Genomic DNA, 16,035 nt, shown 5'->3' on the forward strand with positions numbered 1-16,035 from the left:
CACAATTGTCTTGATGTAGACGAAAGCACGCCCAGACCTCCAGGACACACCCATTCCAAACAGTACAATTGCGTATGTGGATGGTTCTTCCACTAAAAACGCTTATGGACAAACACAATCTGGATATGCTGTTGTCACAAATTCAGAAGTATTGGATTCTGCTTCATTGCCATCCTCATTTTCAGCACAAGCAGCTGAATTAGTTGCTTTAACTGCAGCTTGCTATCTGTTTAAAGGTACGGCTGTAACAATTTATACAGACAGCCAGTACGCTTTTAGCACAGTGCATGTGTTTGCAAAACTGTGGGAAGAGCGTGGAATGGTGACATCATCTGGAAAGCCAGTGACTCATGCCACTCTCCTAACTGCACTAATGAAAGCTGTGAAATTGCCTAACCAAATTGCTATATGCAAATGTGCGGCTCACACCAAAGGCTCTGACAGTGTTTCAAAAGGAAATGACGTTGCTGACAAAACCGCAAAGGCGGCAACAGCTCTTTCTATTTTTCTCCTATATGACACCCCTCCGGATATGACCACAAAAGAAGCCCATATTGCCAAAAAATATGTTTAAATGGGCAGCTATTATGAGCCATGGCGTGACGCATGTCTCATCAGGGGGTATGATATCGCAATTGCAATCTATTTTTTGTCTTTATGGGTTCGATGCATATGCAAAACAGCATTGTAGAGCATGCATGACATGTGCAAAACACAACTCACAAGGCAATTTGAGACCCCAAAGAGGCAAATTTCCAACACCACAATATCCCTTTCAAGTGATTCATATGGATTATATACAGCTGAGTAAACATGAAGGGAAGGAATTTTGTTTAGTCATAATTGATGCCTTCTCAAAATGGGTAGAATTGTTCCCTACAAAACATGCAGGTGCACTTACAGTGGCTAAGGCATTGTGCAAAGACATCATTCCATGATTTGGAATACCAGAAACAGTCTATTCAGATAATGGAGCGCATTTTGTTAATACAATAGTGCAATACGTAGGAGAAGCGCTACAGGTCAATCTCAAAAATCATTGTGCTTATCATCCACACAGTGCCGGATTAGTGGAAAGGACAAAGGGCACAATAAAAATAAGATTAAGGAAATGTATAGAAGAGACAAAACGAACCTGGATTGAATGTTGGACCTAGTAAAATTGTATATGAGAATAACACCAACACCATCAGGGTTAACACCATTTGAGATACTTTATGGACGACCATATCGTCTACCAATTTTGACATGGATACTAAAACAGCAGATGAGGAACAAACACTAGCAAATTTTATGAAAAAGACATTAACACAGAAAGAGATAACTTAAACACATTTACTGCCGAATAATTTTGATCTTCCACAGGACGGCCTTCCAGTAGTCTAGCCAGGAGACTGGGTGTTCATCAGAGTCCAGTCCTCGTTGGGAAGGTCTATACCAAGTGCTGTTAACAACACCAACTGCAGTAAAGATAGCGGAGAGATCAACGTGGATACATCACTGTAAGATACAGCGTGTGTTGGCGGCCTCCACAGTGGAAGGGGAAGTCTGGCCTGCCCCCCCATTTTCCTAAGAGATGGGCGAACGCCGTTCGGAAGGGCGGGGCGATGGCCTACGTCGCCCCCGGCCGATCGAAAGGGAGTCGGGTTCAGATCCCCGAATCTGGAGTGGCGGAGAGGGGCGCCGCGAGGCGTCCAGTGCGGCGACGCAAGCGATCCCGGAGAAGCTGGCGGGAGCCCCGGGGAGAGTTCTCTTTTCTTTGTGAAGGGCAGGGCGCCCTGGAATGGGTTTGCCCCGAGAGAGGGGCCCGTGCCCTGGAAAGCGTCGCGGTTCCGGCGGCGTCCGGTGAGCTCTCGCTGGCCCTTGAAAATCCGGGGGAGAAGGTGTAAATCTCGCGCCAGGCCGTACCCATATCCACAGCAGGTCTCCAAGGTGAACAGCCTCTGGCATGTTGGAACAAGGCGGGTCAGGGAAGTCTGGCTACAAAGGGAGTCTATTTAATTAGCAATAGATTGTCTCAATGCCAGTGAAGCAGGGAGATCCTTGCACTATTAGGTGAGGTGGTTAACAACACTGTATCCTAGCAATCATGACTGAACTACAGCAGACCCCGGAGCGGCGTGCTCAGCGCCGCCGCTGCCGGACTGTTGGTAGGGCAGCCGGTTGCGTTGTGATCTTAGTGTGTTTCGTGCTCCTCGGATTCCTGGCCTGGTGGTTGACCCAAGAATTGCAGCTCACTGTGGACCAAGCCAGAGAACAACGCAAGCAACGTCAGAAGAGGTTTATTCATAATGTGAATGAGACAGATGGACACCCTCATATATACCATACTAATATGTGGTACAGATATGTTCATTTATTGGCTATGGAATTACGTTACTAATTGTTATGTTTGTTCGCAAATACCTATATCCTCAACACACCCAGCTCTGACGGCTAAACCGTACCCTGCTAGGGTGACAGAATGTCTTATCATACGGATGCATAATCAAACTGTATTTCGGGGGCAGCAGTTCTCAGCAAATCTGATAAGATGTAACACCACTTGCCTCAGTGCAACCACTTATATGATAGGGATTTCAACAGAGGACGTACAAGCGTGCCCAAGTGCTGCTCCATTGACTAGACTGAAGGGAAACGCAAAAATATCATCACGTTAAATTGTCATCACAACGGCCATTCCCAATTTGCTTTTACGGGACAGGGAATAAAAATGTAGGTAAAATTAAGAAACGTCTGTGTACCCAAACGTATGTTTTATCAAATAATTTAAGCCTAACCAAAACATAATATGTGGATGGTACTTATCTTCATCACATTGGACGGGGATGTAATTATACAGGCTCCTGTCCATGGGGAACGGATGAATCATGTGCTTATGTTAGTAAGTTTTTGCTACCACCTGTAAATGGTATTCCGGTGTATGATGACATCTATTGGCTTTATGGTTCCAGACTGTACATGAGTCTCCCACCAAATTGGGGTGGTGTGTGTGCACCTACCCAGGTGACTGACCATACATATGTGGTAGGACCTCCACAGAGAAGAATGGCAGCACCAGACGGAGGAGATTGATATACCCAGATGTGTTACCACATAATCACATGTGGGGCTCGGATGTACTAAAGGACCAAAAAATTGTGGTCTGTAGGAGATAAAATAGCACATTCATTGTTCCCCTGGATAGGAGTGGGAAAAAATTCATTAATGATTGAAACTCTGAATTATCGATTGGGTCTGTTCATGAATGTAACTAAAAAAAAAAAAAAAAAAAAAGTAGCAGCTCAAAACACTGAAATAGATGCTTTACGTACCATGGTGATGCAAAATCGCATGGTTTTAGACTTGCTTACTGGTTCACAGGGAGGAGTTTGTGTTCTGCTGAACACAACATGCTGTACTTTCATCCCAGACTCCATTCATTCAGTGGATATGCAGGACGCATTGGAAGAGCTGAATAAACTTCGTGATGCAATGCATAAAGACACCCTAGCCGTGAACCGGTGGAATCCCTGGTCCTGGTTGACTTCAGGACCATGTTGGCAGTTACTATTGAAAATGGTGACACCAGTTATTATAGTCCTAATTCTGATTGGACTTTGCATGTGTTGTGTGATCCCTTATATCAAAACAATGGTTGGCAAAATGGTGTCAAATACATTTGTACAGTGTAATCTGGCCTTCCAACAAACTATGCCAAAATATCAAGCATTGAAACAGTCAGACCTTAGTGGAGAAAACTGTAATGACTGTACTGAGAATTATGATGATATTGAAAAGCTCACAACTCCAGTTCAAGCTTGAACTGTTGACGTGATGAGTTAACACACTCTTAGCCTATGAAGCTTTAGCTGAAAAAGTAATAAGACAAGTGGTGTAGTCGAATAATACAGAAAAACGGTTCATTTATACCAGTCGGTAGGAGTGATGTATGGTGGTGGTGTGGTGATAACAGAATCTTTGACAGACTGCCACGAAATGTGTCAGGTTATTGTGCATTAATATCATTATTGTTACCCATGACCCCTGAAGACGTTACGACATATGCAGCCTCTCTTATTCCTGAGGATTGGCAGAAAGGCATAGCCAGACATAGAGTAAAAAGAGATTGGAAAGGAGTAGGAAATCCAACATATATTGACGCAATAGGAGTCCCCAGAGGAGTGCCTGACGAGTATAAACTGGTTGATCAAATAGCAGCTGGATTCAAATCTTCCATCTGTTGGTGGTGTTCAATTAATAAAAACGTGGACAGAATAGATTAAGTTAATAAACTAACTAACTAAGCTGGGTGATGCCTACTGTATGTTTAACAGGTGATAAACAGGTGGGAAATGTTAAGGATTTTATATATATATATATGTTATCACTGTTAAACATTTGTACCTTTTGTCTTCTTTCTGATGAGAACGGTGTTGTGCTGTTTGCACTTAAACCCGAGAATGTACGTGTTATTCAACCTTGTTGGAGCTGGATGTACTTATTATTATTATTACACAACTTGTTTTCGTAGCCGCTAACGACTGGGAGTAAAAGAACTGAAGGTTGAATTTTGACTGATTGTGATGTGATGCTTAGTGTTCCAGGCAGATGCAGAACAGCTGATAACTGCAACAGACGAACGAGATGTGCTGACCTCCGACGATAAGAGTAAAGAAAGAAACTGTTTTTCCTTACAGCTGCGCTTATTGACGTATGTGTTTATGTTACGGGAAGAAACTTGTCTCGCGTTGTCCCCCCCCCCCCTTAGGACAAGTTTTATGATGTGATGAGGGATTCACTAATAAAAAGAGCGAAGCGCAGGCCAGACTTTAGTGTAGCTTTGGTGTACAGCCTGGCCGCACTCCGCGCGTAAAATTTGACTTTCTGTCTCACTGGTGTTTCTTGACTCTGTTTGTCTTATCAAAGGTTTTAAGAATGTTTGGAGGAGAAAATACCCAACAGCGGCGCGGAGCGCAGTCATATTCCAGCCGGATCTCGCAGCCGTGATGCGGAAGTCGACAGCATATTCGGCTGCGCTCCGGCACCCCTGTCTCAATGACAGCAGCATGGTAGACGCGGTTTCGCCTCTGTTAGGGTGATCAAAAACAGTTCTGAGCTCCCTCACAAACCCAGTATAAGAGGCAAGGAGCTGTGAACTTTGTTCCCAAAGTGCTGTAGCCCAAGCTCGTGCCTCACCTCGAAGCAAATTAATCACATAAGCCACCTTGCTGGCATCAGACGCGTACATCACGGGACGCTGTGCAAAGACGAGCGAACACTGCATAAGAAAGTCCGCGCACGTCTCCACACAACCTCCGTACGGCTCTGGGGGGCTTATGTATGCTTCAGGGGATGGTGGGGGGGGTCGTTGAATGACCAGTGGAATGTCTGTATTCGGCACCGGGTCGGCAGGAGGAGGAGCTGCAGCAGCGCCCTGAGCCTGCGCTTCCACCTGTGCGGTGAGAGCCTCCATCCTGCAATTAAGGATGATGTGTTGCTCGGTCATCAGGTCCATCTGAGCGGTAAAGGCGGTGAGGATGTGCTGCAACCCACCAATCACGCCTCCAGCCGACGCCTGTGCACCCTGCTCTTCCATTGGCTGTCCAACAGATGGTTGACGCCCCTCGGGATCCATGACGTTGGCCGAGATATCCTGTTGGGGAAAGTGTAGTGACACGGACCCACAACAGGGGGCGCAAATGAACGGTCAATAGATGAGCCAAAAGGTAACAATTTAATGTTGTGAATGTGCACAACGAATATACAGACAATCTCAGAATCTGATAGCAGTCAATCCACAAAAGTGACGTGTGGGCAGGCTCGAGGATAGAAGACATCTGTCCTGAGAAGAGCCGGAACCACACGATTTCCACCGCCACAGAACCCGGTGAATACTGGAGCCGCCAAGTCCTGAATTCCCAGGTGATCACCATCCCCGACTGTCGGATCTGGTACTGCTGGCGAGGAGCACAAACAGTGAGACGTGGGTGTGTGCACACCCAGTAACAAAAACAGTCAGAAGGTGGAAAGTCACCTCCACCTCTAATACACACTCGTGCAGCTCCTGTCAAACACTTATCTGGTTGGGGTGTGAAGCGAAGCCGTCGCGGATTACGCCAACCTCACTGATAAGGCACTCCACAGGAAAGCAGCTGCAAAATAAATTCAGACTAGGACACAGTTAGTTTCTGGCTGAGGATATTACCTTCACAGGTAGATGATATCTCGGCAACGAGGTGGAGATGATGTCCGGTCTTTATGGAGTGAGATGATGTAGAGTAGCCGGGGGTAACAGCTGTCACTCATTATCTCTTGACAGCTGTCACCCCCGGCTGTGTCCGTGGCGGCAGCGTCCTCTCGTGCCTGAAGCCTGCACTTCAGGCAGGGCGCCCTCTGGTGGTGGGCCAGCAGTACCTCCTCTTCAGGCGGCCCACACAACACATTTATTGATGATGTAATGACAGCCATCTCCCCAGTGCCTTTACCTGACATGCAGCCCCATATCATCAATGACTGTGGAAATTTACATGTTCTCTTCAGGCAGTCATCTTTATAAATCTCATTGGAAGAGCACCAAACAAAAGTTCCAGCATCATCACCTTGCCCAATGCAGATTCGAGATTTGTTTTTTTCTGTTTAGGTGTTAATGATGGCAAATTTACAGGGTGATTCCATAATTTATTCCTCAGAATTGAGTGAGTCCATATTTTTTTTCCCTCTGCTTGGTCTAAAAAAGTAACCGTTACTGACTGCCACAATTTTTTTTCTTGATTTCTTATAGTGTTTCTTAAAGCCAGAAAGTTGCCATTTGAAATGACTTTAGATTTGTGTCATGTCTGTGATCTGCTTTTTTTCTACAAAATTAAACAACTGAAAGAACATCCTCCGAGGCCGGTGACTCCATAATTATTGCCAGGGGTTGTACAGTTGTACAGCATCAGTTTAGACTTGAGGAAAAAGAACGGTTGGTGCTCACAAAGCAGGAGGAGGAGTTATCACAGCGTGTCCAAGAGTCAAGAACCGAAGTGAGAAGAATCATCAAGAAATTCAAAGAGAGTCACACAGAACAGAACAAGTCTCTGGAAAGAAATCAAGGGAGAGATGTTTCTAAGGACCCCAGAACAACTGCCAAGACACAAGTGATATCACAAGGACTGCTTTCTTCAACTTCGTTATATAGCGAAGATTTGTCCCATCCTGTCTATGGCTGATGCTGAGACCCTGATTCATGCGTTTGTCTCTTCTAGATTGGACTACTGCAATGTTCTATTTTCTGGTTTACCGCAGTCCAGCATTAGGGCTCTCCAATTGGTTCAAAATGCTGCTGCCAGACCTTGACAGGATGCAGAAAGTTTGACCACATTATACCCATTTTGGCATCTCTTCACTGGCTTCCTGTCCCTGTGAAATCAGATTTTAAGGTTCTGCTATTTTTATTCACAGACTGGCACCTCCCTACTTAGCTGACCTAATTAAACCTTACGTACCGGCCTGGACTCTGTGTTCTCAGGGTGCAGGACTACTTTGTGTCCCTAGGGTGAATAAGAAGTCTGCGGGTCACAGAGCTTTCTCTTACTGTGCCCCTGTTCTGTGGAATGATCTCCCTGCATCAATAAAACAGTCAGATTTTGTAGAGACTTTCAAGTCCAGACTTAAGATGCACTTATTCTCCCTCTTGTATCGCTAGCATACTGGCATAGTATGTTACTATACTTCCTATTTTTTAAAGTAATTTCATTAGCAATGGAACAGGTCTCAGCATCAACTTTATCTAAATTTGGGGTCTGTTAGTGAAGCTTATACACCTGTCACACATAGCCACATAGCCGGAATCACACAGAGTGGTTTCGGACTCATGAATTGGCGCACATCCGAAAAGTGTCGGATTTCAGTTACAAAATGTTCTGACAGCCATCTGTGGAAGTCAACACAGTTGGTCAAAATCGGCCGGCCGCCCCGAGTGTGATGCATATGTTCAAAACTCTCCGGGCATCATCGAGATGGGACACCTATCTAACAGCGATCCATGTGTAATCTGACGACCATTTGACCGCAATTTACATATTCTGACAGCATCAAAACAGCATTTGAAATGATGTGATCCCGGATGATTGAGCTCTGAGATTGAATGGTCACAGCAAAGACTGCCAACATGCTGTGCCACATTTGTCCACCTCCACTGGACCCTGGTCAGGGAGAGAGAAGGAAATTTATTTAATAACATGTATGTGGCAATGTACGCGCATCAGAGGCTCAGTGCAGTGCCCAGCAATGCAGCTGAACAGGATGTCACTGCTGTAATGCGCGTATTATTACACGTTCACCTCCTAAGTCTGTAGCAGGTACGATGTGGAAATGTTTGCCCAGCACATGACGACATAAATAAACATGTAACTCACCTCCGGTACCTCGCATTCCACAGCGCAGTGCAGACAGCTGGTCAAGTCCCTTTCATCTGGCTGCACTTTGTGCTGGCGACATCGATCCTCTGACAAAAGAATAATCCACCTCTGGTTTAAATAAGTCCCATGTGAAGTGCCGTCCCACAACGATAATCCAACTACAGTTGTGTTAAGATGCGTATCAAGTAAAATGACAACAAAAAAAGAGTTAAAAAAAAGAGAAAAGAGAAGGTCCACTGCATCTGAATTGGCACACTGCCAGCACAGTTCATCAGCAGTTATGGAGTCCAGCCGGACAAAAAAAATCTAGCAATGCGAGGTCTGTGAGAAAACTATCCGACCTTTTTATTTTATGCAAAAAATATATGGATCTGATGCATATGTTTTTACGTCAGCCAAGCTTGAACCTTCGTGCGCATGCGTGAGTTTTTCCACGCCTGTCGGTTGCGTCATTCGCCTGTGGGCAGGTTTTGAGTGAGCACTGCTCCACCCCTCTTGTCGTTGTTTCATTGCGAGGAAATGGCGGAATGATTTGGGCTTTTTTTCCATCAGAATTTTTTCAGAAACTGTTAGAGACAGGCAGCTGGAAACCATTCGAAAAATTTATCTGGCTTTCGGTGAAAATTTTACGGGCTTCACAGAGAATAAGGAGTGTTACTACAGCTTTAAGGACAGCCCACAATGGCGCATGGCTCGCTGCACTCCGAGCCGCCATCGAGAGGCAGAAACCACCACATCATTTCTAAACGGATCGCTGTGTGGAGCCGGGACTGTCGTGTGCAATTTCTCTGGTTATCACAAGAGCTGGACATCAGCCATTTTCTGGCAGATTTCACTTTTAACAAGAGATTTTGTCATGGAAAGCCGCGCGGAGGCTTTGTGCGTCACGACCTATTCGCTGATGAAGTGAGACAAAGGAACACCTCCGTTTCGGAGTGTTAGACGACAAGTTGTGACATGCCTATCTCAGCTTTCAGTGCTTACCAGTCGAGTGAGTATAACAGAAATTGTGGAGAGCTGGGACTCCATCGTGTGAGACACACACTGATGAGAGGTCAGTTTAATGGTGGGAATGTGAGGACAAGCAGAGATTTGATTGTGTGAGTGAGTGAGTGAGTGAGTGAGTGAGTGAGTGAGTGAGTGAGTGAGTGAGTGAGTGAGTGAGTGAGTGAGTGAGTGAGTGACAGCTCCATTGTCGGTGCCACCTGACAGCAGTCTGTGTCATCTGACTGTTGTCTGAAATATGTTTGGGCTGCATCCTGCAGGTGTGCACGAGGCAGTCTGGATGCATTCGGTCCACGGCTGGCCACGCCTCTTTCCTCCTGACCGCATCAGATTATGGCAGTATTTGCCGTGTCTGCCTGGTTCCTGCATATTCTATGTGTCGGGGCTTTAGGGCCGGTGATCACTTTAGTATGATTTCTGTTTTCCTGTTGATTTACTGCTGATGAATTATACCAGGCAGCACTGCTTAGTGGTTTGCACTGTTGCCACACAGCAAGATGATCATGGGTTTGATTCCCACCTGTGGCCTTTCTGTGTGCCGTTTGCATGTTCTCCCCGTGTTTGTGTGGGTTTCCTCTGGGTGCTCTGGTTTCCTCCCACATCTAAAGACATGCAGGTTAGGTGAATTGGAAACTTTTTAATTGTCCAAGTCTCCCTTGGAGAAGAGGTCTTGATCTAAATGGGACTAACCTGGTTAAATAAAGGTTAAATTAAATTACAACCCCAATTCCAATGAAGTTGGGACGTTGTGTAAAATATAAATAAAAACAGAATACAATGATTTGCAAATCCTCTTCAACCTATATTCAATTGAATACACCACAAAGACAAGATATTTAATGTTCAAACTGATAAACTTTATTGTTCTTGTGTAAATATTTGCTCATTTTGAAATGGATGCCTGCAACACGTTTCAAAAAAGCTGGGACAGTGGTATGTTTACCACTGTGTTACATCACCTTTCCTTCTAACAACGCTCAGTAAGTGTTTGGGAACTGAGGACACTAATTGTTGAAGCTTTGTAGGTGGAATTCTTTCCCATTCTTGCTTGATGTATGACTTCAATTGTTCAACAGTCTACGGTCTCATTGTCATGTTTTGCGCTTCATAATGCGTCACACATTTTCAATGGATGACAGTTCTGGACTGCAGGCAGGCCAGTCTAGTACCCGCACTCTTTTACTACGAAGCCACGCTGTTGTAACACGTGCAGAATGTGGCTTGGCATTGTCTTGCTGGAATAAGCAGGGGTGTCCCTGAAAAAGACGTTGCTTGGATGGCAGCATGTGTTGCTCCAAATCCTGGATGCACCTTTCAGCATTGATGGTGCTGAAAGATGATGTTCCTGCTAGCTTGGCTAGCGGGGAATTCCCCTTTGGCTGACCTGGTAGAGTCTTGGTCTTGAGTGCGAGCAATCTGGTATTCGAATCCCACCACCATCCCTGCCACAAAGATAAGTCATCCGGTCACACGAGGATCCTCTGGTCTGAAGCCCATTGTTTAACCACTTGACCATCCTCAATATTCGGTGGGACCAGGGCTTTATGCTGTGGGGAGGCTTCAGTGCTTCTGACCTGGGAATCTCCTCAAGGTGGAAGAAATCATGTCGAAAGAAGGATACCAGAAGATTTTGAAAGAAAACCTCAAGTAGTCAGCAGCAAAACTGGGTCTGAGTCATCACTTTGTCCTCCAATAGGACAACGATCCAAAACATACAGAAGAAGAACTACCTCCAGAAGACCAAAGTGAACATTACTGATGATTCTGGGGTGAACTGAAGACCAAGGTCCATGCCACAAGACCATCAAATCTGGAGGAGCTTGACAGATTCACCAAAGAAGAACAGGCTGGGATTCTTGAGGAGACACGTCTGATACTTGTGGAAAACTACAGCAAACAACTGCAGGCTGTTATCAATTGCGGTTCTACACTGAATTACTCCCCAGGTGAGACCCCCTCTGAGTGCCCCCCCCCAAAAAACAACCCACAAAATTTTACACAAACACCCATTTTTTTATTATTATTATTTTTTTTTTATATTTTAGAAGTGCCCCTGAAACTGTCATTGAAATTGACATCAAAAGACCACAGACTACAATATAACTGTCATACAAAACGTCCATGAATTGTAAATTTGAATAAACACGCCCTTACATGCTAAATATCTGTCACTAGATGCTTTATTAATCTGTCTTTCAGGGAGGAACAATTAGCTGGTTGGTTACTGCCTTAAATACTATGCTTGGCACACTTTTAGTTCTGACTGGTTAAACTACGCTTTGTCACAAAATAAAGTTGTAGCAAATGGCAAATGTTTGTTTTTGAAACTACCTACAGATATGAAAATACAGAGCTAATTGATGGACATAAATAATAACTGAAGTTGGAACAGTTTTGTTACAAGCATGACTCATTCTTCTATTGAAGCATGCGTTAATTTTACACACTGTTGGGTTTGCACCCTGTTTTAAAGAAATGAGAGGCACAAACACTGTAAAGAAACCAGTCAGAGAGAGACAAATATATTTTATGTTCTGCGCAGAGGAGGAGGATAAGAAGCAGCTTGTAAGTGCTCAGCTCCAAAGCTCTCCTAAAATCCCCTCCTCTGGCTCGGCTTTTTATTTAGTTCACCAACATGAGAAAAAACAAACAAGGACAGTCAGGGAGAGGTTACACATGAGTCATGTCTGCAAGAAGGAAATAGCAAAGCAAGGTAATGGCTGGAACCTTCCATTCCTGCAACATGAGCCTTGTGGCTCGTCAAAGCAGGATAAGGCACTTATGCAAAATGAAAAATAGTTTGCTCAATCATGAAGAATGCAGACTTTCTTTCTTTTTAAAACCTCCTCTTCTCACAAAGAGGAAAAGTACACGTAGTCATAAAAGGAAATAAATGTTAATATAAGCATGAATTATATAAAATAAATGATAATATAAGCATGAACTATATAAAATAAATGATAATATAAGCATGAACTATATAAAATCCTTGACATAATCCTCCCTGTTTATCGTTTATTTACATAAGTTTGTCATGTCCAAAACACACTTCAATAGAAAATTTGTCCACTTTAACCACTTGTCTTATTACATTTTCAGCTAAAGCTTCATGGGCTAAGAGTGTGTTAACTCATCACGTCAACAGTTCAAGCTTAAACTGGAGTTGTGGGCTTTTCAATATCATCATAATTCTCAACACAGTCATTATAGTTTTCTCCACTAAGGTCTGACTGTTTCAATGCTTGATATTTTGGCATAATTTGTTGGAAAGCCAGATTACACTGTACAAATGTATTTGAGACCATTTTGACAACCATTGTTTTGATAGAAGGGATCACACAACACATGCAAAGTCCAATCAGAATTAGGACTACAATAACTGGTGTCATTATTTTCAATAGTAACTGCAACCATGGTCCTGAAGTCAACCAGGACCAGGGATCCCACTGGCTCACGGCTAGGGTGCCTTTATGCATTGCATCACGAAGTTTATTCAGCTCTATCAATGCGTCCTGCACATCCACTGAATGAATGTAGTCTGGGATGAAATTACAGCATGTTGTGTTCAGCAGAACACAAACTCCTCCCTGTGAACCAGTAAGCAAGTCTAAAACCATGCGATTTTGCATCACCATGGTACGTAAAGTATCTATTTCAGTATTTTGAGCTGCTACTATTTTCTCAGTTACATTCATGAACAGACCCAATCGATAATTCAGAGTTTCAATCATTAATGAATTTTTTACCACTCCTATCCAGGGGAACAGTGAATGTGCTATTTTATCTCCTACAGACCACAATTTTTGGTCCTCCGGTACATCCGAGCCCCACATGTGATCATGTGGCAACACATCTGGTTATATCGATCTCCTCCGTCTGGTGCTGCCATTCTTCTCTGTGGAGGTCCTTGACACTACCACATATGTATGGTCAGTCACCTGGGTAGGTGCACACACACCACCCCAATTTGGTGGGAGACTCATGTACAGCCTGGAACCACAAAGCCAATAGATGTCATCATACACCGGAGTACCATTTACAGGTGGTAGCAAAAACTTACTAACATAAGCACATGATTCATCCGTTCCCCATGGACAGGAGCCTGTATGATTACATCCATGTCCAATGTGATGAAGATAAGTACCATCCACATAATATGTTTTGGTTATGCTTAAATCATTTGATAAAACATAAGCTTGGGTACACAGACGTTTCCTAATTTTACCTACAGTTTTATTCCCTGTCCCGTAAAAGCAAATCGGGAATGGCTGTTGTGATGACAATTTAACATGTGATGATATTTTTGCATTTCCCTTCAGTCTTACACTTGGGCATGCTTGTACATCTTCTGTTGAAGTCCCTATCATAAAAGTGGTTGCACTGAGACAAGTGGTATTACGTCTTATCAGATTTGCTGAGAACTGTTGTCCCCGAAATACAGTTTGATTATGCATCCGTGTGATAAGACATTCTGTCACCCTAGCAGGGTACGGTTTAGCCGTCAGATACTGATACTGTTGACCATAAAATTTTATTACAGAGATTAGAGCATGCCATAGGTATTAAAGGCACTGCGCTGCGGTGGTTTGAATCATATTTATCTAATAGATTACAATTTGTTCATGTAAATGGGGAATCGTCTTCACAGACTAAGGTTAATTATGGAGTTCCACAAGGTTCTGTGCTAGGACCAATTTTATTCACTTTATACATGCTTCCCTTAGGCAGTATTATTAGACGGCATTGCTTAAATTTTCATTGTTACGCAGATGATACCCAGCTTTATCTATCCATGAAGCCAGAGGACACACACCAATTAGCTAAACTGCAGGATTGTCTTACAGACATAAAGACATGGATCAATCAATCAATCAATCAATTTTTTTATATAGCGCCAAATCACAACAAACAGTTGCCCCAAGGCGCTTCACACTGCAAGGCAAGGCCACACAACAATTATGTAAAACCCCAACGGTCAAAACGACCCCCCGCGAGCAAGCACCCGGCCACAGTGGGAAGGAAAAACTCCCTTTTAACAGGAAGAAACCTCCAGCAGAACCAGGCTCAGGGAGGGGCAGTCTTCTGCTGGGACTGGTTGGGGCTGAGGGAGAGAACCAAGAAAAAGACATGCTGTGGAGGGGAGCAGAGATCAATCACTAATGATTAAATGCAGAGTGGTGCATACAGAGCAAAAAGAGAAAGAAACAGTGCATCATGGGAACCCCCCAGCAGTCTACGTCTATAGCAGCATAACTAAGGGATGGTTCAGGGTCACCTGATCCAGCCCTAACTATAAGCTTTAGCAAAAAGGAAAGTTTTAAGCCTAATCTTAAAAGTAGAGAGGGTGTCTGTCTCCCTGATCTGAATTGGGAGCTGGTTCCACAGGAGAGGAGCCTGAAAGCTGAAGGCTCTGCCTCCCATTCTACTCTTACAAACCCTAGGAACTACAAGTAAGCCTGCAGTCTGAGAGCGAAGCGCTCTATTGGGGTGATATGGTACTACGAGGTCCCTAAGATAAGACGGGACCTGATTATTCAAAACCTTATAAGTAAGAAGAAGAATTTTAAATTCTATTCTAGAATTAACAGGAAGCCAATGAAGAGAGGCCAATATGGGTGAGATATGCTCTCTCCTTCTAGTCCCCGTCAGTACTCTAGCTGCAGCATTTTGAATTAACTGAAGGCTTTTTAGGGAACTTTTAGGACAACCTGATAATAATGAATTACAATAGTCCAGCCTAGAGGAAATAAATGCATGAATTAGTTTTTCAGCATCACTCTGAGACAAGACCTTTCTGATTTTAGAGATATTGCGTAAATGCAAAAAAGCAGTCCTACATATTTGTTTAATATGCGCTTTGAATGACATATCCTGATCAAAAATGACTCCAAGATTTCTCACAGTATTACTAGAGGTCAGGGTAATGCCATCCAGAGTAAGGATCTGGTTAGACACCATGTTTCTAAGATTTGTGGGGCCAAGTACAATAACTTCAGTTTTATCTGAGTTTAAAAGCAGGAAATTAGAGGTCATCCATGTCTTTATGTCTGTAAGACAATCCTGCAGTTTAGCTAATTGGTGTGTGTCCTCTGGCTTCATGGATAGATAAAGCTGGGTATCATCTGCGTAACAATGAAAATTTAAGCAATACCGTCTAATAATACTGCCTAAGGGAAGCATGTATAAAGTAAATAAAATTGGTCCTAGCACAGAACCTTGTGGAACTCCATAATTAACTTTAGTCTGTGAAGAAGATTCCCCATTTACATGAACAAATTGTAATCTATTAGACAAATATGATTCAAACCACCGCAGCGCAGTGCCTTTAATACCTATGGCATGCTCTAATCTCTGTAATAAAATTTCATGGTCAACAGTATCAAAAGCAGCACTGAGGTCTAACAGAACAAGCACAGAGATGAGTCCACTGTCCGAGGCCATAAGAAGATCATTTGTAACCTTCACTAATGCTGTTTCTGTACTATGATGAATTCTAAAACCTGACTGAAACTCTTCAAATAGACCATTCCTCTGCAGATGATCAGTTAGCTGTTTTACAACTACCCTTTCAAGAATTTTTGAGAGAAAAGGAAGGTTGGAGATTGGCCTATAATTAGCTAAGATAGCTGGGTCAAGTGATGGCTTT

Source organism: Thalassophryne amazonica, chromosome 16 (assembly GCF_902500255.1).
Source record: "Thalassophryne amazonica chromosome 16, fThaAma1.1, whole genome shotgun sequence".
Lineage (NCBI taxonomy): Eukaryota > Metazoa > Chordata > Actinopteri > Batrachoidiformes > Batrachoididae > Thalassophryne > Thalassophryne amazonica.